The 22,885-nt window shown below is 35.4% G+C and overlaps 1 pseudogene; it reads left to right on the top strand.

The window, feature by feature from the left end:
• LOC104724093 lies at nucleotides 698–6,139 on the top strand (annotated as a pseudogene).

Below are 22,885 nucleotides of genomic sequence, written 5' to 3'. Positions count from 1 at the left end.
TTTATATAATAATTAATATATTAAAAAATATGAACTTTTTCGATATACAAATCAAAAGAAACAAGTCTGTATCTATAGAAAATGAAATATGAAATTTTTTGATATTAATTATTTATATATAAAAATAATTTATTTTGAAATTATTGAGTTTAAATAATTGGGATGAAAAAAAATCAAGAATTTTGATGACCAGTAAAAACACAACACATGACAAAAAGTACCCCACCTAACATGCCATATCCTTAACAACATTTCTTACAACAACATTGCACCAATTTCAACTGTTAATAATTTTTTCAACATACCCATTGTAATATTACATACATTGGTTTTTATTTTCAACACCCTCCTTTTTACTTTTGAACACTCTACATCATCTTTTTTTCACCTAATAACTCAACATCTATTCAATTTTTCTCATCTACAATAGTTTTGTTTAATAAAATTCAACACCTTATTCTATTTATTTTATTATTTATTTTTATATGTTCAAATAAAATGAAATAAGTTTCTATTTATAAAGTATGAAAAATCATAAATTTTGATTACTATAAAATAAATGATGTCAAATAGTTAGGATAATTTTTTTCTTTTTGACAACAAAATACAAGATCAACTCAAACGAGCCAATTGGAAAGAAAAACATTTATATAATTAATTTGATGCAACTCAACTCTAGCAACGCGCCAGCCTCTGTTTGGGTGTGTTGTCTTCTCTGCTTCTTGACTTGAGTGAGTTTCATACAAACTCAACTCAAGCCTGCCTCTGTAATTTTCACCGCACCACACAATTTTTCTAAAATTTCGAACATTTGACTCTTTTATCTCGGTACGTCTTTGGCTAATTTGGTTACTTGTTGAGAAACTGATATCAAAGTTCAAAAATGTTTTGGGGTTTGACAATATTGAACTCTGTTTCTCGATTTCTGTGGGTTCAAATGTTTCTAGGATGAAAGTGTTATTATAAATTCTTAGCTTGTAGATGGGCATGAAGTTTCATGCTTTTTTGCTTGTTTTGTTTTCTTTCTAATATTTTATGTGTTTTGAACTTGTTAGGATTGTTTTGGAGAAACTTTTTGAGATGATGGACAACAGAAATGATCAAGAAATCGATGTTGGATCGGTGGTTGAAGCTGTTTCCGCTGATCATTCCTTCGGTGCTCCCCTCTACGTAGTTGAGAGCATGTGCATGCGCTGCAATGAAAATGTATGTCTCTTGCTCTCTCTTTCTCTCTGTCTCTCTGACACACACACAAACATTTTGGTTAGTGTCTATGTTTGTAGCTGAGTTCTGTGATTATATATTCCAATATTAGAGGCTAATATATTGGTTGCAATGACTGGATTTGCTTTCTCGGTGCTTTGTAGATTTACCAGAAGTGTTAAACAGATGGGAAACTTCTTGCTTATCTGTATATATCGATGTCTTTTGAAATCTTTCCAGTTTATAGATTTCACATTCAGAAACTCTTAGACCCTGGTCATCAAATTTAAGATGGGAAAAGGTTGAAAAGAGAAAGAAACTCAAATGGTTATGTAGAGCAACTTTATTTAGTTGAGATTCCTGATGTTAGTGGTAACTGATACAGGTCAAGGAAACTCAAATTGGTCCAGGAAACAGGCTAGTTTCCCTTTAGTCCTTGCTTTCTAGTTTGTATTTGTTATCAATACTTTACATGCAAATGGCTGTAATAACATTAGCTTTTTTTTTCCTGCTATCCAATGGTTCTTGATATTATTTTGAAGTGAACTATAGAGGGAATGAAACAAAACTTATTAGCTACATCTTGGTGATGGTATGAAAAGTTTGAGGTGAATATATTGATATTTTTGGTTCTGTGGAAATCAGTGGAGAAACTTTATATGGTCTTTCTCTTGATCCTTCTTCGGTGCATAAAGCAGCTTCTTATTTCTTCTGCAGGGAACAACTAGATTTCTATTGACTTTAATTCCTCACTCCAGAAAGGTATGTAGTACTCTGTTTTGAAAAGTGCCAAGTTTTGTTCCATTTTCTAAATTAAGATTGTTTCGTACTTTAGTCACTGTGAATTTGACCACATTCTAGAGCACTAACAATCCACATAGTTTTATTATTTGATATAAAGAAACATGTTCTCTTGGTGTAATGCTTTGTTTAGACTTTTCTCTACCTTGTGTTAACTTACGAACTTCCTGCCAACCTATTCCGGTTACAGGTCTTAATATCTGCATTTGAATGTCCCCATTGTGGAGAAAGGTACAAGTTCTTATGATTTTTAGATGNAGCGTGAATTTTTTTTTTTTTTTTTTTTTTTAATCACTAAATATTATTGTCTGTTTTATCTCTGATCTGTTATAGGAATAATGAAGTTCAGTTTGCTGGCGAGATTCAACCTCGAGGATGCAGCTACCATCTAGAGGTTTCAGCTGGCGATACAAAGGTTAATGCATCGATTCAAATCTAAATTTTTGTTCTTTTCAATAAGATTTTTGTTATATTTTTCATTTGGAGATGCAATATATATTAGGTAGAATGTAGCCTTCCTTTCGTATTACAAGAAACTCGAACGATCTGTCTTTAGTTGTCTCTTGCTCCCTAAGCTAACTTTACCTTCTTATTTCTGTCTGAATGCAGATATTTGACCGGCAAGTTGTAAAATCTGAATCGGCCACTATTAAGGTGAGCTGATTCTGCGAATGTCATTGCTCCTTTGAAATAAAAAAATACTTTGGTTTTCTCTAACCCAGGCAGTTCGCTTCAAATTTCTAAGAAACCACTTCCGCTTATCTTTCTGAACACTGTGAACTCGTTGCTTCTTTTATTATGTAAACTAGCTGATTTGAAGCTGGAAACTGATATTAATTGCATGAATATATGCATTCAGATTCCTGAACTGGATTTTGAGATTCCACCAGAGGCCCAACGTGGTAGTTTATCTACGGTAAGTTCTCTTAACCATCTTGGTACATACAGTTCATTTTTGGGGGTAAGTAATTCTTAGAACAACCTAAACATCGTCTGATCTACTCATGTGAACAAATTAATGGTGCATTTAATGATAATATAACCATCAGCTTATCACCTATTGAGACGATTCCCATGGGATATCTATCTGTGTTGCTTTGCTAGCTTCAGCCTGGTATTAGCAGTTGGAAAAATCTCTTGTCATCGTTTAACTCTTTTGTAGTGGAGAATAGACCTATACAATTGCAATTTAAGATGTTTAGTTTTTTAATATCCCAGTTCCTTCTCTATGGCTCCATCCTTTTGTTTAATTTCTAGGTGGAAGGGATACTATCCCGGGCTGCTGATGAACTGAGTGCCCTTCAAGAAAAACGCAGGGTAAAATTCTGGCTTGGAGCTATAACTTTTGTATGTCCATTTTGATTGTTTTGGCAGTCAGGAATCTCTTAAACTGCATATGTTTCTTGGCAGAAACTGGATCCTAAGACTGCTGAAGCAATAGACCAATTCTTGTCTAAACTGAGAGCTTGTGCCAAAGCAGAGACATCATTCACATTCATTTTGGATGATCCTGCTGGAAACAGTTTCATTGAAAACCCGTAAGGATATATATTCAACTTGGACATACCATCATGTTAAAGTCAAGTTATGTTTCTTATATCTAGCTTATGACAACAAGTTTACAACATTTGACAGACATGCTCCATCTATAGATCCCTCTCTAACAATCAAGTTCTATGAGCGAACACCCGAGCAACAAGCAACTCTTGGATATCTTGCTAACCCATCTCAGACTGGACAGTCAGAAAGAAGCCTTGGAACACCTTCTACTCAAACAACTACTCTACCTCATGGAACTATCGGAGCAACAGCTGGTCATCGTGCGATTGCGCAGAGTAATAGCACTGATATTTCTGATAACTTGTTTAGATACACTGCGCCTGAAGAGGTAACTTCTGACCCTGCAACTTTTCGAATATTTTTGCTGAATGTTCAAGGTTAATTATGATCACTCAAATGTTTTGTGAGAGTTAAAAATTTTAATGGTTATTTTAGATAACATTACCATTGCTTATTTTTAATAGGTGATGACTTTCCCTTCAACTTGTGGAGCATGTACAAAGCCGTGTGAGACACGGATGTTTGTGACAAGTATCCTTTCAAAACTATGTGCTTGTTCCTTGGTGTTCTGAAACAAGTTTCACGTATTTGTGTTCCTTGATGCTGTTTTACTTCTTGACATAAAAATAGAAATCCCGTATTTTCAGGAGGTTATTGTTATGGCATCTACATGTGACGATTGCGGCTATCGCAATTCTGAGGTTGGCTTCCATTAGTATGAGAGATTTTTCAGACACAGACCTGGTATTTAGGTTTATTCAACTTATTTTTCGGTGATTGTAAACAGTTAAAGCCTGGTGGTGCAATTCCTGAGAAGGGAAAGAAAATTATGCTCTCTGTGAAGATATCACTGACCTTAGCCGAGATGTTATCAAGGTTAGTTTTTTTTTTTTTTTTTGCTTCAATTTGTTTGTTTATGTAGTATTTCACCAGTAACCTCTTTTGTAAAAATTTTGGATGAGTAGTGGACCAAGTGAGGTTGCTTCATATCGTTTTATGTATCTTAAAGTAGCTGAGAGTGTCACTTTACGGTTATAGAGTAACTTCGGTAAACGTTTGACAATGAATCTAGCCCAGTGCTAAAGTTAAATTTGGTACTGTAAATAAGTGTAAGGTATGGATGTAGAATAGGCTTGTTTGATCTGTGTGAGCCTTTGGTGTAAAAGTAAAGACATCGGATGGCGATGTCATAGTAGAAAACCATATGAACCACAATGTATGCTAGGAAATGTTTTATTTTTATGAAGGAAGCAACACATTCCCGTATGTCATTAGAGGTTAAGTTTGTTTGTTTCGTGTATTAGTCAGACACTGCAGGAGTGAAAATCCCAGAACTTGATCTGGATGGTACACTTGGTGGAATGGTAACAATAGTGGAAGGGTTGGTCACACAGATCAGAGAAAGTGAGTATGACATTTCAACATCCAAACATCTATCCTTGTCTACTCTGACTCATGCATCTTTTACTAAATTTTAAGTGGACTAGTACACTAGAGAAGATTTAAAGAACTTTGGCATAAATCAGTATCCTATAATTCTTCCTTCCCAAGTTTTCATTGTTTTGATAATGGAAGCAATGCTAGCCTTTTATAGTTCTTACCTACTGATCCAAGTGTGGTACGGGTTCTCTCAGGTTTAGCGAGAGTCCATGGATTCACTTTTGGTGACAGTTTGGAGCAGAGTAAGATTAACAGGTTGAAAGAATTTGGATCCAGGCTAACAAAGGTAGCAACTATGATTGAATTTATTTTCTAAGTTAACCTTCTCTTGTTCTTGATGTGCAAGAGGAAGCAAAGCAATAAGATCTGGTCTTTATTATGATTTTCTTATCTCTTCTTGCAGCTTCTAAGCTTAGAACAGCCGTGGACATTGATTCTTGATGATGATTTAGCAAATTCCTTTATTTCACCAGTAACAGATGATATCAAAGATGATCATCAGCTCACATGTAAGTTCCTCAGTTTTCCTTATGATGAGAACATAACGAGTAAACCGGTGTCAGCTAGGTATAAGATAGAAAAGAGATGGTAAAAATATTAGGACCGCTGATTTCGTATCCGTTTCATTAACTAAATCTGTTCCGTACATGTTTTCTCACATAAGGATTTTTATATACAACATTACTTGATTTCGGTTTTGAATTTAGTAAACTGCAATGTGAATTGACTTAAACTTAGGAGTGAAGATGTCAATTATAGGAGAGGAGTGTTGGGTTTTAATTTTTAAGTAACAAATGTTGTTGTTGTTGTTGTATTTTTTGAACTATATACAGTTGAAGAGTGTGAAAGATCATGGGAGCAAAACGAGGAGTTGGGTCTCAACGACATAGATACTTCTTCAGCTGATGCTGCTTATGAATTCAGAGAGCCAAGTAAATTACCTTAAACATGAAAAGTTGTCTCCATAATTAGAGAGTTACGACCTGTGTTTGGAACAGATTATTACGTTTATGTTGTATGGTATCAGTTTAGAGTTCCTCAAAGAACCAACAAGCAAACTAATTTTCTTCTCTTTTTTACTGAAATTTGTGTGCTGTTTTTCTAACACATGTAATATATATATATATGTTAACTACGATTTACTCGCGGTGTGAATTTTAGTTTATTGGTTACAAAGAAAAAAAAGTTTTAACAATAAATTAAGTTGAATAAATAGTGGTGTTTTTGAAGAAAATATATTGTTATGAGACAGTTTATTTGTTTATACGAGTCCATGTTGATCGATATGGGTTTCCGGGGGAGCAGCTTTACGTGGAGACGGGGGAGAATATAGAGGACGTATGTTGCGAAGCGTCTTGATCAAGTTTTATGCAACGCTCAGGCCCGGTTACAGTGGCATGAAGCGGTGGTCACACACTTCCATTTCTCTCATCTGACCATACTCCGCTATATGTCAAGCTAAGCCCGGAGGGGAGATCCTAGGAGGAGACCATTCCGTTTGGTGGTGAAAAGTAATTGGCCGTCCACATGGAGAAGTATTGGTGTGGGACTGAGAGAAGTGGTGATACCGGGGTTGAGATGGGTTGTGGGGGATGGAAGACATACTCGGTTTTGGGAGGATAGGTGGATTGAGAATCGCCCTGTTTGGAGATGGGAATAACACCAATACCAGCATATGAGACGGGGGTAAAGGTGAAAGACTTATGGAGGCATGGTACGGGGTGGGAGTTGTCACATGTTATGTCGTATGTGGCGGATCACATAAGACTTAAGCTCACGGCAGTGGTTGTTGATACTATTACAGGAGCAGCAGACAGATTGTCGTGTAGTGGGAGGTCGGATGGACAATTCTCTGTGAAGCGGCTTATTCTTTGTTGATCAGTGATGATACTCCAAGATTGCAAATAGGGAAGTTGTTTGATCGGGTATGGAGATTAGTGGCCCCGGAAAGGGTGAGGGTGTTTCTTTGGTTAGTAGTCGACCAAGTGATCATGACAAACATGGAGAGAGCTCGACGACACTTAACGGATACGGGGTTGTGTTCGGTGTGTGAAATGTGAAAGTGGCGATGAGACGATTATGCATGTTCTTCGTGATTGTCCAGTAATAGCGGGTGTAGGGTGTTTGGCATCACCTTCTCCCTCCACGTTGGACGACGGCCTTTTTTGCATCGTCTCTGTTGGAATGGTTGTATGGTAATTTGGGTGTTGAGGTTTCAGTTCATGACAGTACACGGCTACTATCTTTGCCATGATGATATGGCATGGATGGTGTTGCGGGAATTTGTTTGATACAAATGGGCAATGTCGGGATCATGTACAATTTTTGAAAGACTTGGCTAAGGAGGTATGCTTAGCGAACTCGAGGGTAGGTGGTGGGTTACATGGAGCAACTCGGGAGGAGATCAGGCTGATCGCGTGGACAGTACCTAGGGCTGGATGGTTTAAACTGAACACAGATGGAGCTTCACGGGCAATCCTGGTTTAGCGACAGCGGGTGGGGTTGTGAGAGATAGTGATGGACGTTGGTGTAGTGGGTTCGCGTTTAACATTGGGATATGCACTGCACCTTCGGTGGAGTTATGGGGAGTCTACTATGAGTTATATATAGCTTGGGCGTGAGGGATCATACGTCTAGAGCTTGAGGTGGACTCAAAGATAGTGGTCGGTTTTTTTATGACAGGGATAAGTGATTCACATCCTTTGTCTTTTTTAGTACGACTTTGTTATGGTTTTTTATCTAAGGAATGGTTCGTCATGTGTATAGGAAAATCAATCGTCTTGCAGATGGATTGGCAAACTATGTGTTTTCTTTACTATTGAGATTTTATTTGTTAGAGTTTCAAGACCGGATATTGTAACGGAGATTCTTTTCGAGGATGCTCAAGGCCGAACACGGCCACGACAAGTCCGCGTGTAATTTGTTTAGTTTCTTTAATAAATTTGGTAGACATTGGGTGCAAATGGTTGCACGATTGAAGAGATTGAATAGGTTAAATGAATAATTTTCACCATTTACATTGAAAAGGTTGATGAGATTGGAAAAACTTATTCAGCCCGTTCAACTTAAAAAGTTGAAAAAATAAACTAATCCTAAAACAAAAATGTTCAACTTGTTCAACCACTATTTTGGAGATAAATGAGTTGAATATTATTCAACCCAATTTTATTCAACCCATTTATTCAATTTTGAGCAACCATTTGCAGTCATTGTCTCCCTAATTCTAAAAAAAAAAATTATTTATGTAAAAGTGAGTATTTACAATCTTTTTTTTGTAGGATTAATAATTGGCTGTATAATTTATTTAATCATGGTATTATATAAATTAATCATATAATTTTCTTAATTCTTTTCTACTTAAAATTCTTTTTCGTTTAGAATTAGCAACTTAAAATTAGAATTAGTATATAATTTTATAATTCTAATTTTACTGAGAAAATAAGTATTAAAATTATCTTTTTACATCTAAAATTATTAAAACAATTTTTTTAAAGACATATTAGAATTATCTTTTTTATTTTCAAAATTATTTTTTATATACATATTATAAAATCATATTTTTAGTTTTAAAATTTTATACTTCTTAAATTATTTTTTTGTATTACACATGACAAAATCTCTCATTGATCAAATTGACATTGTTGGATCATGCGCGTTACTAACTTTGAAAATGAAACTTTATATAGTAAGATTACTATTTATCATGTTTTAAAAATTTATGATTTAAAAAATATGTTTTTTTTTTCTTTTGGTAAGCTGATACGTGTTATGAGTTTTGTCTTCTGATTTTTTTTGGTTAATGATTTTTTAATCAATATTGAATTTCGTTAGTTTTTCGTTTTAACATTAGGATTAGGGTTTTGGTACTTTGACTTATTTAGGGGGAGGTATTGGTTTAGGATTTAGAAAGAATTTGAATGAATTTATGTTTTTGCTGATTGTTAGAATCATAGAAAATTGAAAGTTAAAAATGAAGGATTCCAAGAGATTGTTTAGGAAGTTTTTTAAAATCTTGATGATTTTTTTTTCTAATCTTGTAAAATCTTTCTATTTGATGAAAAAGTTTTCATGACTTTTGTTATGAAGAAAATGATATAAAATCCTAAACCAATAACATAAAATTTGAATTCATTAACAATCCAAGATTCTTTTGTTTTACTTGAATAACATAAAACTTTTAATGACTTTATAAAACTCTTAATCCAATAACACTAGATTTATCAAGATTTTAGATAACTTTTTACAAATCCACAACCAATAACACCAAATTTTTAAAGAGTTTTTAAAAGTCTTGATTGAATAACAACATATTTTACCTAACTTTTAAAGTCATTAAAATTCTTTCTAAATCCTAAACCAATACCTCCCCCTTAGTTTTGGATCTTTGGTTTACTCGGTTGTAAGAGAGTCTATAAAAGGATCCTCAAAACATCAATAATACCAACTTCCAACAATTAACCTAATTCTCTAAAAAGAGGTTTGGGTTAAAGGGAAACTTGCTTTCAATCGCTTTGCTATTAAGCTTAAACAGCAGGTGTGACAACTAGGGTTACAGCTATGGTTTTGGCTCATATCATAACAATATATATATATATATATATATATATATATTTAATTCTAAAGTTTTACAGTTATTTATTGCATGGTTTTGGCTCATATCATAAGCATATATATATATATATATATTTAATTCTAAAGTTTTACACTTATTTATAGCATAAAGATATATGATTATCATATATGTTTTTGTCATATTTTTCAATCTTTAGTATTTTCAGTCTCTCAATGGTTAGTTTGTTTTCAATAAGTTAGTTTACTTATATAATAACTGGATGTATATGTATGTATATTCAATTTATTAGACATACATTTATATATCGAAGATAATCTGTTTAGTTCATTTTGTTATTAAGGGAAATATTTAATTGTAAACTATGATTGAAATTTAGTATTTTTTAATTAATAATTAATTTTATGATTAATTTATGTATAAAGTAGTAGTTTTAAAGATAATAAAGGCGAGAAAGAGTCATTAATCTCAAAAATTTGTCGACAAAGACACATTGTTACGCCACATCAAAGCTAAGCCACTACTCAATCCTGGGGCTAAGTTAAAACATTTTCACAAACACAAATTACAAACCAAATAATAAATAATATCACACTTATTTAGAGTTTCAACTAAAAATAGAATATCACATTATAAATTGAAATTGTACTTATGATTTCAGTTTTTTTTACATCCAAAAATGTATTTCTCTTATAATATATAAGATACTAATATTGTTGTTTTATAATTTTCTTTTATGTTATTTCAATTTTTAACACATAAAGCCACAATCATATGTACATGTTTTGAACATTATTTTATTATATGTTGTTGTATCTTAAGCAATTGACAGCATTCGTTTTTTTTATTTGGGTCCATGTGAATTTAGAGGAGAAAAACCTCACTAGATCAATCGCTCAATGTTCAAGAAGAATTTTCTGAGAAAGCAAAAAATAGATTTTAACATATTAGGTAAATTTTTTTTTTGGCCATTTAGTCACAACATTTGGACCTCTTAAACGATTGCTCTAAATTAGGAAAATAATAAATTAAAAACAAATATTAATTAAATTGTTTTAGTGTCTTTAAACTTAAGATATCATTGTTTTAAGTATTTTCACCAAAACATTTAAGACATGATGTCTCAAGTTCAAAGACATCAAAACAATTTAGTTAATATATTCTTTTATCTATTATTATTATTTTTTTTTTAATTTAGAGACATATTTTCTTAAAGATGAGAAATATAAATTTTTTACGAATACACTTTTTAGATTTGGAGATGGTCTTAGATGATCTCTTAGAGCATCTCCATTGGTGTAAAAGAGAAGAGGAGATCACACAAATTAAAATAATATTAAGTTTTAAAATAATTTTGTTTTAAAATTAAATTTTATTTAATATTTTGAGTTAAACCAATGTAAACAAGTGGCAGAATAGAGGGTCTAAGAGGGTCTAAAGTTGTCTCTACCGAGACACGCTCATCACTCTTTCTTCTTCTTTTTGATTTTGTTTGATTATTTTAATTCTCTGATCCTCTATAAAATATAACCAATGGAGATGGTCTTAAGGTTTAACCGTTTAAGACAAAGACAGGTATTGATTTGACTTTTCATATACCATAATAATTAATATTATAGAAATATGTACATTTTTAAAGGTGACCATAATAATATTATACTTTTTATGTTATAGTTATAGTTTTGTGAATTCCAATCATAATAATAAACAAAATAATATTCTATGACAAGTAAAGCTCACAACAAACTCTCAATGATATATACTGTCACATATTTAAATTATAAAAAAGAGAAATACATATATGTGTACAAAGAAGAGAAATGTGGTAAATGGTACTTCATGCAACGTAAATTTGTTGAGTCATGAAATATGGAGTTCCAAAGGGTAGCACTGCAAGAAAACAAACAATTAACGACTGCACCTATAGTCGCTTAGTAGTCGCTAATTCATATATAACGACTAATCACTGTTGTCGTAAATTGTTAATCGGTAAGAAATTCAGTCGTAAAATAGTCGATAAATAGCGACCAAGTTACAACTAATCCACATAGTCCTAACCTTAGTCGTAATGTTGCCGTAAATATTTACGCCTATTTGATGACAATGTGTCGATTAATAAAAATGTGAGCAGTAGTAGTGTATGTGTAGTCGTAGTGAAGTCGGTAAATATTTACGACTATTTGATGACAGTTTAACAATTAAATGCGATGTGAAAGAGATTAGTTAAAAAAATAGTTGTGATTTAGTCATTAAGCTGTGTGGCGACTATTTAAAGCCAGATTTAATGACTGTTTGAAGACTATAGGAATTAAAAATTAGAATCTTTTATTTTTTGTTTTGTTTTATAATTCGAATTATAATCAAAGGAAACCCTAAAATTTTCATTTTTAATAACAAAAAGTTAACCATAATTGTAACAAGTACACCACATTAGCAATAACAAAAAGTAGACAACATTTATAACAACCAAAAGAGAGAACCAAAATGATCAATCCTAAAACTATGATTCTCTTAAGTGACAAGGAACAACACATCATCCCAAAGTGTCAAGTTCATTAGAGTTAAGAAATAGAGATAAATAGCCTAAGAAGTAACCTAAGGAGGAGATGCTCTTTATGTTGGAGGGTCGATGGATGCATCACTTGATTTAGACTCATGGAATTCGACAAAGGCCGGATCAAGTTTGCGCATGAACTTTTCCAAGTGCTCTATCTTCTTCTGTTTCTCAGCCACAACTTTGGAATATTCTGCTTCACGAGCAGCAATCTCAGCATCACGTTTTGTATTATAGGCAACTTGTTCTTCAATTATACGATGAGCTTCCTTTATTTGCTCTTGCAATGCTACAAACGATGATGACTCTCCTTGTTGATAGCTCTTGCCATTGAGAAGATCCTGAAGATGATCCTTGAGGCTTCCAAGCCCAAAAATATTTCCTCGTGAATCCTTCTCAGTGGACTGAGAAAAGAAAAGGTGAAACTGTAAATAGAGAATATGAAAGGTAAAGACTCATATAGATTGTGAGAAATGTAACTTTACCTGAAGAAAGATGGCCGTATAATCTTCTGTTGTGAGCTCTTGAGCTCGTGAAGGATCTGACTCGATCTCAGATAGCTTAGCTTGTAAGTTTTTCTCATAAGTTGTAAGGATCTTCTCGGCCTTTCGATCGACATACGTACTATCTGGCTTTGTATGAGTGTCTTTGAAAACCTCACCAAGACTCACCGGTCTCCCAAGTTTCTCTTCCTGGAATGTTACAAAAACAAAGAAAAGGGTTAAGACATAAGTTTAAGTTGCAAAGGTGTAAGAAAAATACATAAGTTACTCACCAAGCCTTGTTTGACTTGTTGATACGATGTTGGCCCAGATAAGTGCATGTGAGAACCGAGACCATTACGGTCTGACATACGAGCATTGAAATAGATTCGACTCATTTCCTATGCTTCTTCAGTATCCCACGGAGCAACCATTGTTTTCCACAGAGTACCCTCGATCCATTTAGGTTGAACTTGACTAGTCCTAGCGTCGCTAACCATGTTTTTCATCCGGCGTTGACATATCTCATAGAAAAACTGTTGCACTGTCCCTGTTATCAAAGGATCCCAAGTGTGTGTTTTCTAGGAAAAAAGGAAAATAGAATTAAGTTAGTGAAAAACAACAATTAAAACCTATCTATGAAGGAAACCTCAGAACAGAAAACTATACCGCAAACTCAAGGAAGTATCTTTCTTGTCTCTCCGGAGGCACACATGACCAATTATAGTATGGACCATCAAATTTGTTTGTAAAAACTTTAGTAATCTTCCAAACCAGTTGTGATTTAACATCACGAGTAAACCTCAGATAACATAAGAATCTAGTGAGTTTGACATCACGAGTAAACCTCATAACATAAGAATCAAGCGAGAAGCAAAAATCAAATAAGATGCAAACCAATAACAGACATGAAACCCTAAGCGTGCTTACTACAATCAGACAACAAAAATCAACCAACTAACTAGAAGACGGTTGTAAAATTATGAAAAATAGACATACCAAGTCGTTTTAGGCTTCGGTTTCAGAGAGAGGACAATAGTGAAGTTATGACAGTCTGGCACCATAGTATCGCGTATAGAGCCCTCAACGTGTCCTCCTGGAGTTCCGGCAACACTGGATCTGACTCGTCGAAATTGTTACCTTGAGAAGAAGGATGACTTTGAGCGTGAGAGTTGTGAACTGGAGATCTCGCAGAATCGTCCAATGGATTCGATTGAACCGGTGGATTGTTTTGAACTTCGGGTGATGACCGAGTCGGTACATAGTCTTCAACAACTCGATTCACAGAGTTCTGAAATAGGATCTTCGGTGGTGGATAGTTTCTGACCTGCGGTGCTGCAGATGTCGATAGTTGGGGAGAAACGCGGACTTGTTCTTGAGGCATTTGAAGCGTAGGATTTTCAGCTGCCGGCGTGAAGTTGTATTGAGGCGGTAGAGGGTTGATTCTTCTCACCTTAGAAGGAGGGTAAGAGCCATCGGGTCTGAGAGAAGCATTGGGACAACATTTATCTTGCGTCCAGCTTCTTACCAAGAGGCATCGTAAGCGTTGAGGTTTGTTAGGTTAAGAAGAAGATGAAAGAAAGAGATATTGGAGATTGATAGAATCAGAAATAGGTTTAGAGAGATATCGACAAAGAAGAAGAAGAAGAATGGTGAGAATGGTTAGAGATTAGGGTTGATGATTAGGGTTAGGTCGTTTGTTATGGGCCGATAATAGACCGCGTAAATGGATTTCGGGTTTAATTAACCCAAACATTTTCAAAATAGTCGCTATCAGTCCCTCATTAGTTGGTATATACAAAAACAATTTTATTTGAAAAAGCTGGGCTTGTTTTGGAGTCCATAATCTGGTCCACCGCGTAAGTGTGGTATTTAAACCCAAATATTTTGAACTTAGTCACTTATTTGTCGCGAATCAGTAGCAAAATTTAATCCTTTTAAAACCATATAATTTAGTTTATATATTTTTAAACATAAAATTTAATGCATATTACATATTATTTAGAGCATAATTCAGTTTAAAATTTTTTACTGCATAAATTTGACATAAACATAATTAGGAGGATTCTTCATCATCTGGTTCTTCATCATCCGAAGATGATAAATTACACAAGAATTCATCTTCAGGTTCCACATCTTCGACACCGTAATCAAGATTTATTGGGTTTACTCCCTCTTCCAAATTGTCAAGTACAATATCTTCAATTGTAGTCATCAATACAGCATCATCATTTTCGGTTTGCAAAAGAGTCATCTCTGAACTGTTTTCATATCCTCCAAAAATGTTTTCCCTCGGATTCACCTTTAGAACATTGAGCCATATTGAATATAACACACTTGTTCTGCTTGAGAGGCTGCATTTGCATATTATGAACATATAGAAAGTTACACAGACATATCGACATTAATGTTTTGTATATATAAATATATATATATATATACATATATATACTTATCTAGAATAAATGGTTCGTATTTATTGTAATTTCTTGTTGAAAGAACGTCAACGACACCACCATTGCTGATCCAAGTGCCTCTACCGATAACAGGATCATACCACTTGCAATTAAAAAGTGTGATTCTCAAATTAACCATCCCCTCATACTGAAGCTCTATGATATCAGTTAAGGTTCCGTAGAAATCCGCTGCGTCAGATTCATCCATGTAATTTTCACCCTTAGCACATACCCCATAGTTACATGTCTTTTGTTCAGCGCCGTGATTCTCTGTGTGAAACAAATAGCCTCTTGTAAAATACATGTTGTCATGTACATATTCTTTATCCCATAAATGATATTTGTCTGCTCTTTTGGCGGAGAGTTCTTTTTCGGGAAGTCCTGGATATTTTGTTGAAAGAAAATCCTCGAACATACTATATATACAAGACCAACACAAATATATGAGAAATCATAGCAAATTAGGTAGATATACTAAAGCGCAAGTAATTTGAGTGATGCCTACTTAATTATATACCTCTCAATTGGCTTAAAATAGTCACAATTTCTTAAAACATATGCGTGTGCACATTGATAGTCTCGGGTTGAGAGCCATGTTTCATGCATTTCCCCCTTGGACGGCCAACATGAGTAAATATAGAAAGCACTCCAGGCACATGATGTACAGGGTTTTCACCTTCATTAAATCTTGTTAACCTGACCAAATGATTGAAAATTAAATATTCACATAAAATATCACACTTCTTCAAATCTTCATAGCATTTACCTTGATTTTGTTTGTATGTTCGCGAAAAAGTAGTACTCTGAGAAGTATGCAATATCGTCACTGATATATGATTCAACAATTGATCCTGCTGCATATATTTTGTTATTTGCTTTTCCTTTCATTTTTTTTTTAAATATTTCAAAATGATACATCCACATATATTGGACAGTACCTCTTAATTCAGCTTCGTAAGGGAGATGTATAGGCAGGTGCTCCATCACAACAAAAAAAAATGGTGGAAAGATCTTTTCCAAGTTGCATAATATTAGAACTATATTCTGTTTTAGAATTTGAAGGCGACTTGTATGCAAAGTTCTAGAACATAAGTCCCGGAAAAATGCTCCAACCCCTACAATATATATTCAAACTTTATCACATTAAGAACTATAGAAGTACTTCATAAATAAATAGAATTTTGATTTATTAATTAACGAGTACCTGATAACGCAAGGTGGACATTCCTGTATAACAGTTCTGCAAAGATAAATGGAAGTAACCGCTCCATAAAAACATGGCAGTCATGGCTCTTCATGCCTGAAAACATTCCATTTTCCATATCAACACAACTAGCTAATTCTGCCTAATAACCATCTGGGAATTTCACTGAGTGTTTCACACATTCCAATAAGCTTGTTTTGGCTTTGTCTGTCAATGTATATGCCGGGAAAGGTGCTTTACCCCTACTATCAAGATGTAAGTGTGGTAGAGAATAGAACTTTACTATATTCAATCTTGACATGATGGTATCTTTTGATTTACCCTTCACACGCATAAGAGTACATGATGTTGTCGAAAAGATTTTTCTCTATATGCATCACATCAATATTATGTCGTAGATTGAGGTCCCTCCAGTATGGAAGCTACCACAATATGCTTTCTTTGTGCTAGTTATGTTGCTTCCCATCTCTCGGCATCTTCTTTTCATGACCATTTCCACCGACGTATTTCGTTTTTGGAGGATTCAAACCATTCAATCGCTCAGAATAAATTTGCTCACCGGTCGAAGACTCAGGTGGATACTCTCTCATAGCGTCTTTTTCTTTTAAGAAGTCTTTTTTATTCCGCCTAAGAGGATGACCATGAAGAAGAAATCTCCGGTGACAATCAAACCAACACGTATTTCTTTCATTAGGTAGATAAAAATACTTTGTATCGTCAATGAAAACTGGACAAGATAATTTACCATGTGTTGTCCATCCAGATAATATGCCATACGCTGGGAAATCGCTGATCGTCCACATCAGTGCTGCTTTTAGATTAAAATTTTGACTCAATGACACGTCGTACGCATCAAATCCAGTAGACCACAACTCTTTTAACTCCTAAATAATAGGTTGGAGAAATATATCGAGACTAGCTCACGGTTGATTTGGCCCAGAATTCAAAATTGTAAGAAACAAATACTCTGTATTCATGCACATACCAGGGGGTAGATTATATGGCGTCAAGATCACATGCCATAAAGAATGATTTCGAGACATCCCAAATGGATTGAACCCATCGGTACATAATCCAAGATACACATTATGGAGTTCTTCGGCAAAATGAGGATTTTGTTCTTGAAAATACCTCCACTCCGCTGCATCAGAAGGATGATTCATTTCTCCCTCCTTTGTTTGGTGCTTGACATGCCATCTCATTGCTGCTGCAGTCTTGTGGCTTTGATACATTCTCCTCAATCTATCAGCAATAGACAGATACCACATACGACTATATGGTAGTTTGGTTCTACGTCGGCCCTCCCGAGGCTTCCATATTTGTGCACCACAAAACAGACATTTATCTTCCTTTTCGTCATCTTTCCAAAATATCATACAATTGTTAATACAAACATCAATTCTATGATATGGGAGGCCTAAATTGCGCATCAATTTTTCTGTCTCATAATGTGAACCAATAGCTTGGTTTCCTTCGGGTAAATAATCAGTCAACATTTCACAAACCGAATCCAATAACTTTTCACTCATATTATAATCTGCTTTATTTTGCATGACTCTAGCAGCTAGGGATAATTGTGAGTAACCTTCATGACAACCATCATATAATGAATTTTTTGCACCTTCTAACAAGTCGTAGAATTTCTTGGAATGGTTAAGTATCGTGATATATTATGGTTTTTGTGGTTTTTAACCATGTTATAAGGAGTCTTTTAGAGTCTTTTGATTTGTTTTCTAGGATGTTTTTGAGTCTTTACAGGTTATTTAGGATTTTGGAGCAAAATGGAGCAATTTGGATGATTTTGGAGCATTAAACCGAAGGAAACAAACTTGGAGTCAGATTGGAGTGCTGGTATCGATCGACACCACATGAGCATCGATCGACACTCCTGTTTACTCGATGAGAGAACAAGAATTGGAAGTTTTACAATTTTACCCGAAGTTTTCCACAATTGCAACATAAGCCCCTAGACGTGTTTTAGGACATATTTATAGTGTTTTTGGGTTTTGTAAACCCTGAAGTTTTATTCTAGCAAGTTTTATTTTCTGGAACCCTGTGAGATTTTGAGAGCTTTTGGGAGAGAGAGATCTGAACTGCTTTGAGAGAAGAATTCATAAACTCCTTCTTTACTCTTTTAATTTCAATTGCTTATTATTCAGAATTATTATTTGTTCTTCATTAAACATGTCTGAGTAATTTGCTTGTTAGGTTCAGGGATTTTCACAGGGATTTTATGATTTATTAGATCTGTTTATTTAGGATTCATAATCTTTCTAGATCTTCATCGTAGGTTGTTCTTCACATTAATTCTTGATTGATCACCTAGAATTAATACTTTAGGAAAATAATTTGATATGAGAATATAATTGATTTTCCTGATAAAATCTTTTGATGAGCAAAATTACTTCTTGCAAAGAGATTTGATTTAGTGATTTTGTGAACAATCTAAACTTATTTTTAAAGCTGATTTATTACCTAGAATTTTGCAAAGAGATTTGGATTTTCTGGTTTTAAATTTAGATAATATTTGCAGTGAAAACTGATTTGTTTTACAAAGGTGTTTGGAGTTCTAAATCTGTTCTTAATTGCTTGAATCCTAATTATTTCTTGATTTAATAATTTGTAATTTCCTAGGCCTAGCTTTTTGATCTTCTGAATTTACAACAGCTTTTATTTATTACTTTGCATTGTTATTTCAATGTTAAATTAATTTGTTTAGCATAATTAAAAAACTCTATAATTTATTGTGTAGACTTGAGTCTTTGTGGAATTCGACCTCTAAGTACTGCAGTGGCCTCTTAATTTGAGAGAGTAGCTCTAGGGATTAATTTGAGCATATCAAATTTTGGCGCCGTTGCCGGGGACTCTTTGATCTACCATTATATTTGAGTTTTTAATTTCGTCTAAATTTTTCTTTTTATTTTCTACTTACATGTTTTTGTTTTTCTTCTCTTTGGTGTTTCAGGTGTATGCCTCCTAGACCTCACACAAGGAGCAACAAGATTGGTCCTACTGTGAAGCTTTCAAATCAGGAGTTAGGAAAACTTGAGCGTGAAAACCGAAAAGCAGCCAAATTGTTGAAGATGGTTAACACAGTCATTCTGATTCGTGATGAGGACGGTGCTTTGAGGGATCAAGAGGGCCACTTGCGCAATAAGCAGGGCCAAAAGATTGATGCAGAAGGCAACGTGATTGCTGAAATCGTTGTCGGAGACGAGCAGGCCGATGGTGTCGACCGACGCCACCTGAGTGTCGATCGACACCCACTTCCAGCAGACGAACGTGGAGTTGCCAACCACGTCTAGAACCCGGTTCGAAGACATGATCAAAACCAGGACTTGAGTAGGACCATTGCAGACTTCAACAGAGCTGATTTGATGTATGAGAACCGCTCTGCAGGTGTTCCTCCTCCATTCCCCAGGAATGATTTTGAGCTTAAGCCTACTTACTTCCAGCTAGTTGGGCAAAGACCTTTCTCTAACCTGCCCCATGAGAAACCTTTGGATCACATTGAGCACTTTGAAGACCTTGTAACTAGTATCAAAGCTAATGGAGTGACTGAAGACTACATCTACTGAAAGATTTTTCCATACTCACTTGCAGGAGAAGCATCTCATTGGTCGAAGCAGTTGCCTGCTGGATCTTTGACATCTTGGCAACAAATCAAGGTGGCTTTCCTGAACTATTTCTATGATGATGCAATGTCTGATGAGCTGAGAGTCAAGCTGTCCTCTTTCAAGCAAAGACCAAATGAAGCTTTCAAGGCAGCTTGGGTGAGATTCAAGGCTTATCAGAGGGATTGTCCACACCATGGCTTTTCAAGAGTACAATTGTTAAGTATCTTCTTCAGAGGATGTGATTGGGAGTATCAGTTAGCCTTAGATGCTGCAAGCCATGGAAAATTCAAGACAAGATTTCCAGAAGATGTTGAAGCTTTGGTTGAGAATTTGGCTTCCAGCAATAGCACTAAAAGAGCAGATGCTGAAAGGAAGAGATTGCATGGAGGATTTGATTCAAACCAGTTAGCTTCTGGTAATGCCAAGCTGGATTCAGTTCATAATCTTCGAGTGGGTAAGAAGTCAGTCCAATTTGCATCTGAGCCAAAGCCAGAGAATACATAGGAGAATGTGAACTATGCCTATGGCAATCAAGGCCAGCGGTTTGGAAATCAGCAAGGCAACATGCCTTACAATTGGAACTCTTTAGGGTACACTCCTAACCCAGATTACCAGTTATACAAGAACCTAAGGGAACTCATTCTATCAGTCTCCACCTCCTAAGACTTCTTCAGAGAGTAGAATGGAGGCCATGCTTGAGCAAATTTTGCAAGGTCAAGAGAATTTGACTGTGAAATTCAATGGGAAAATTGATAATGTCTACACAGAGCTTACTGGAAGGATTGATGCACTGAATATTCATGTTAAAAAGCTGGAGAGTCAAGTGGCACAAACTGCTGGGTCTGTTCAAAGGCAAGAGGGTTTTCTCCCTGGAAGAACTGAGACAAACCCCAAGCATGCTTGTAATGCCATATCTCTGAGAGATGAAGATGATGGTGAAATTGTTTCTGCTGAAACGGAAGAGAAATCAACAATTATGTCGGCTCCAGATGATGGTGTCGATCGACACCACCTGGGTGTCGCTCGACACCCCTCTCAGACAGAACCCGAAACTGCAAAATCTCAGGTTCCAGCAGTTGTTGAGAGGGTGTACAAGCCTAAAATTCCTTTTCCTAAGCCAAGAAAGTCCAAGCAGGAGATAGAGGAAGCTAGATGCAAGGCAATGATGGACAAGGTGATGATTGAGATGCCTTTGATTGATGCAGTAAAGCTTTCACCACCACTTAAGCGCTATGTGAAGAGAATGGTATCAAATGGTTTGAGCCCTGAGGAAGGAGCTTTGCTTACCAAGGATGTCAATGCAATTCTGTTGAACCAGCCTCCACAGAAAAAGAAAGAGAGGAAGCAAGAGGTGGTTGTCTCTAAGAAAGTGAGTGCAATGATTCAGTGTAGAACTGCAGAGAAATTACCAGATCCTGGGAGCTTTGTACTTGATTGCACTATCTCTGCAGAACGGTTTGCTCACTCACTTTGTGATCTAGGCTATAACATCAACTTGATGCCACATTCTGTTGCTGTGAAACTCGGGATGACAGAATTCAAGCCAACTAGATTATCTCTTATCTTAGCTGATAGATCTCAGAGAATCCCTGAAGGTGTTTTAGAGGATATTCCAGTTAAGGTTGGAAACTTCATGATTCCCACTGACTTTGTGGTGCTGAAGTATGATAAAGAGCCTAAAGACCCTCTCATCTTAGGAAGATCTTTCTTGGCTACAGCTGGTGTCATCATAGATGTGCAAAAGGGACACATAACACTGAATGTGGAGGGTTTAAGTATGAACTTTGAGATGCATAAGCTGAGGAGAGCTCCTACCATTGATGGACAGACATTTTCTGTTGAGAAGATTGCTGAGATAAGCTGCAAAGAAGATATTACACGAGCAACAGGCTCATTGTCGATCGACACCAACTGGGTGTCGGTCGACACCCCTCCACGACCGAGCCTACACTTGACGAGAACTGAGAGCTCGCAAGACATCCTCTACGCTTCAAGTCATGAAGCTGTTCCCAAGCAGAAACCTCCCAACTCCACACTCCAGAGTCCTCAGGTAAGGCCAAGGTACACATCTTCTGCACCTAATCTCCCTCCTATCATCATCAATAATAATTTCAAAGATACAAAAACTGTTTTGCAGTTAACCAAGCCACGAGATTATTGTAGAGCGCTTGTTTCTTCTGTTGATGATTTTGTAGGCTATAAAAGAAGCAAACCCGTCCCTAAATCCCGCCCTGGTCCTGTTTCTCACATCCTTGGCAGACCTCATGCACCTAAAGCTGATACACCACCTTGGATGATGAGACATTCCTCTCGGCAGCATTCATTGCCACTTTCCGATCCACCGGACGCCTAAGCTTCAAAACAGTCAAGCTAATGACTGAAAACAAGCGCTTAGTGGGAGGCAACCCACTTTTAGGTTTTTCTTTTCCTTTTGAGTCATTTTTCTTTTTGCATTGAGTCAGTTTTTGTTTGAATTTTGTTTGAAACTATGAACTATCTATCTATCATGTTGCTTTTCACTTGTATTTGAGTGTTTCTTAACAGAATAATCATCCAAGGATTGATCCAACAACACATCAACACAACTAACTGCAACTAACAAGGAGTTTCGGCCAAGAATTCACCATTCGCCGAGGGTGTCGATCGACACTACAATGGTGTCTGTCGACAATGATGGGTAACCCGAGAATTAGTTCATCTTTTCATTACAATTTCCATATATTTTTGTTTCTTTTAGCTTTCCTCTTACTTGATAACACCGGGGACAGTGTTGTTTAAGTCTCGGGGAGGATGTCTACTAACTACGTTTTTGTTTTTGAGTTTCAGTTGTGTCAGTCAAAACCATAAAGTTTGAGTCAATTTTTTCAAAATTTTTCTTTTTGTCTTTGGGAATTATGATCTTGATTAATGATTTCTCTTATTTGGCTAACACTCTAATGATTATTTGTTTATGCTTGATCTCAGAACTGAAGCTTAGAAAGACTATGAGCCTTATCAA

This window comes from Camelina sativa, chromosome 11 (genome assembly GCF_000633955.1).
Source record: "Camelina sativa cultivar DH55 chromosome 11, Cs, whole genome shotgun sequence".
Taxonomy (NCBI): domain Eukaryota; kingdom Viridiplantae; phylum Streptophyta; class Magnoliopsida; order Brassicales; family Brassicaceae; genus Camelina; species Camelina sativa.
Note: the sequence above shows the minus strand (reverse complement) of the source record. Positions and strands in the feature narration are given on the sequence as shown.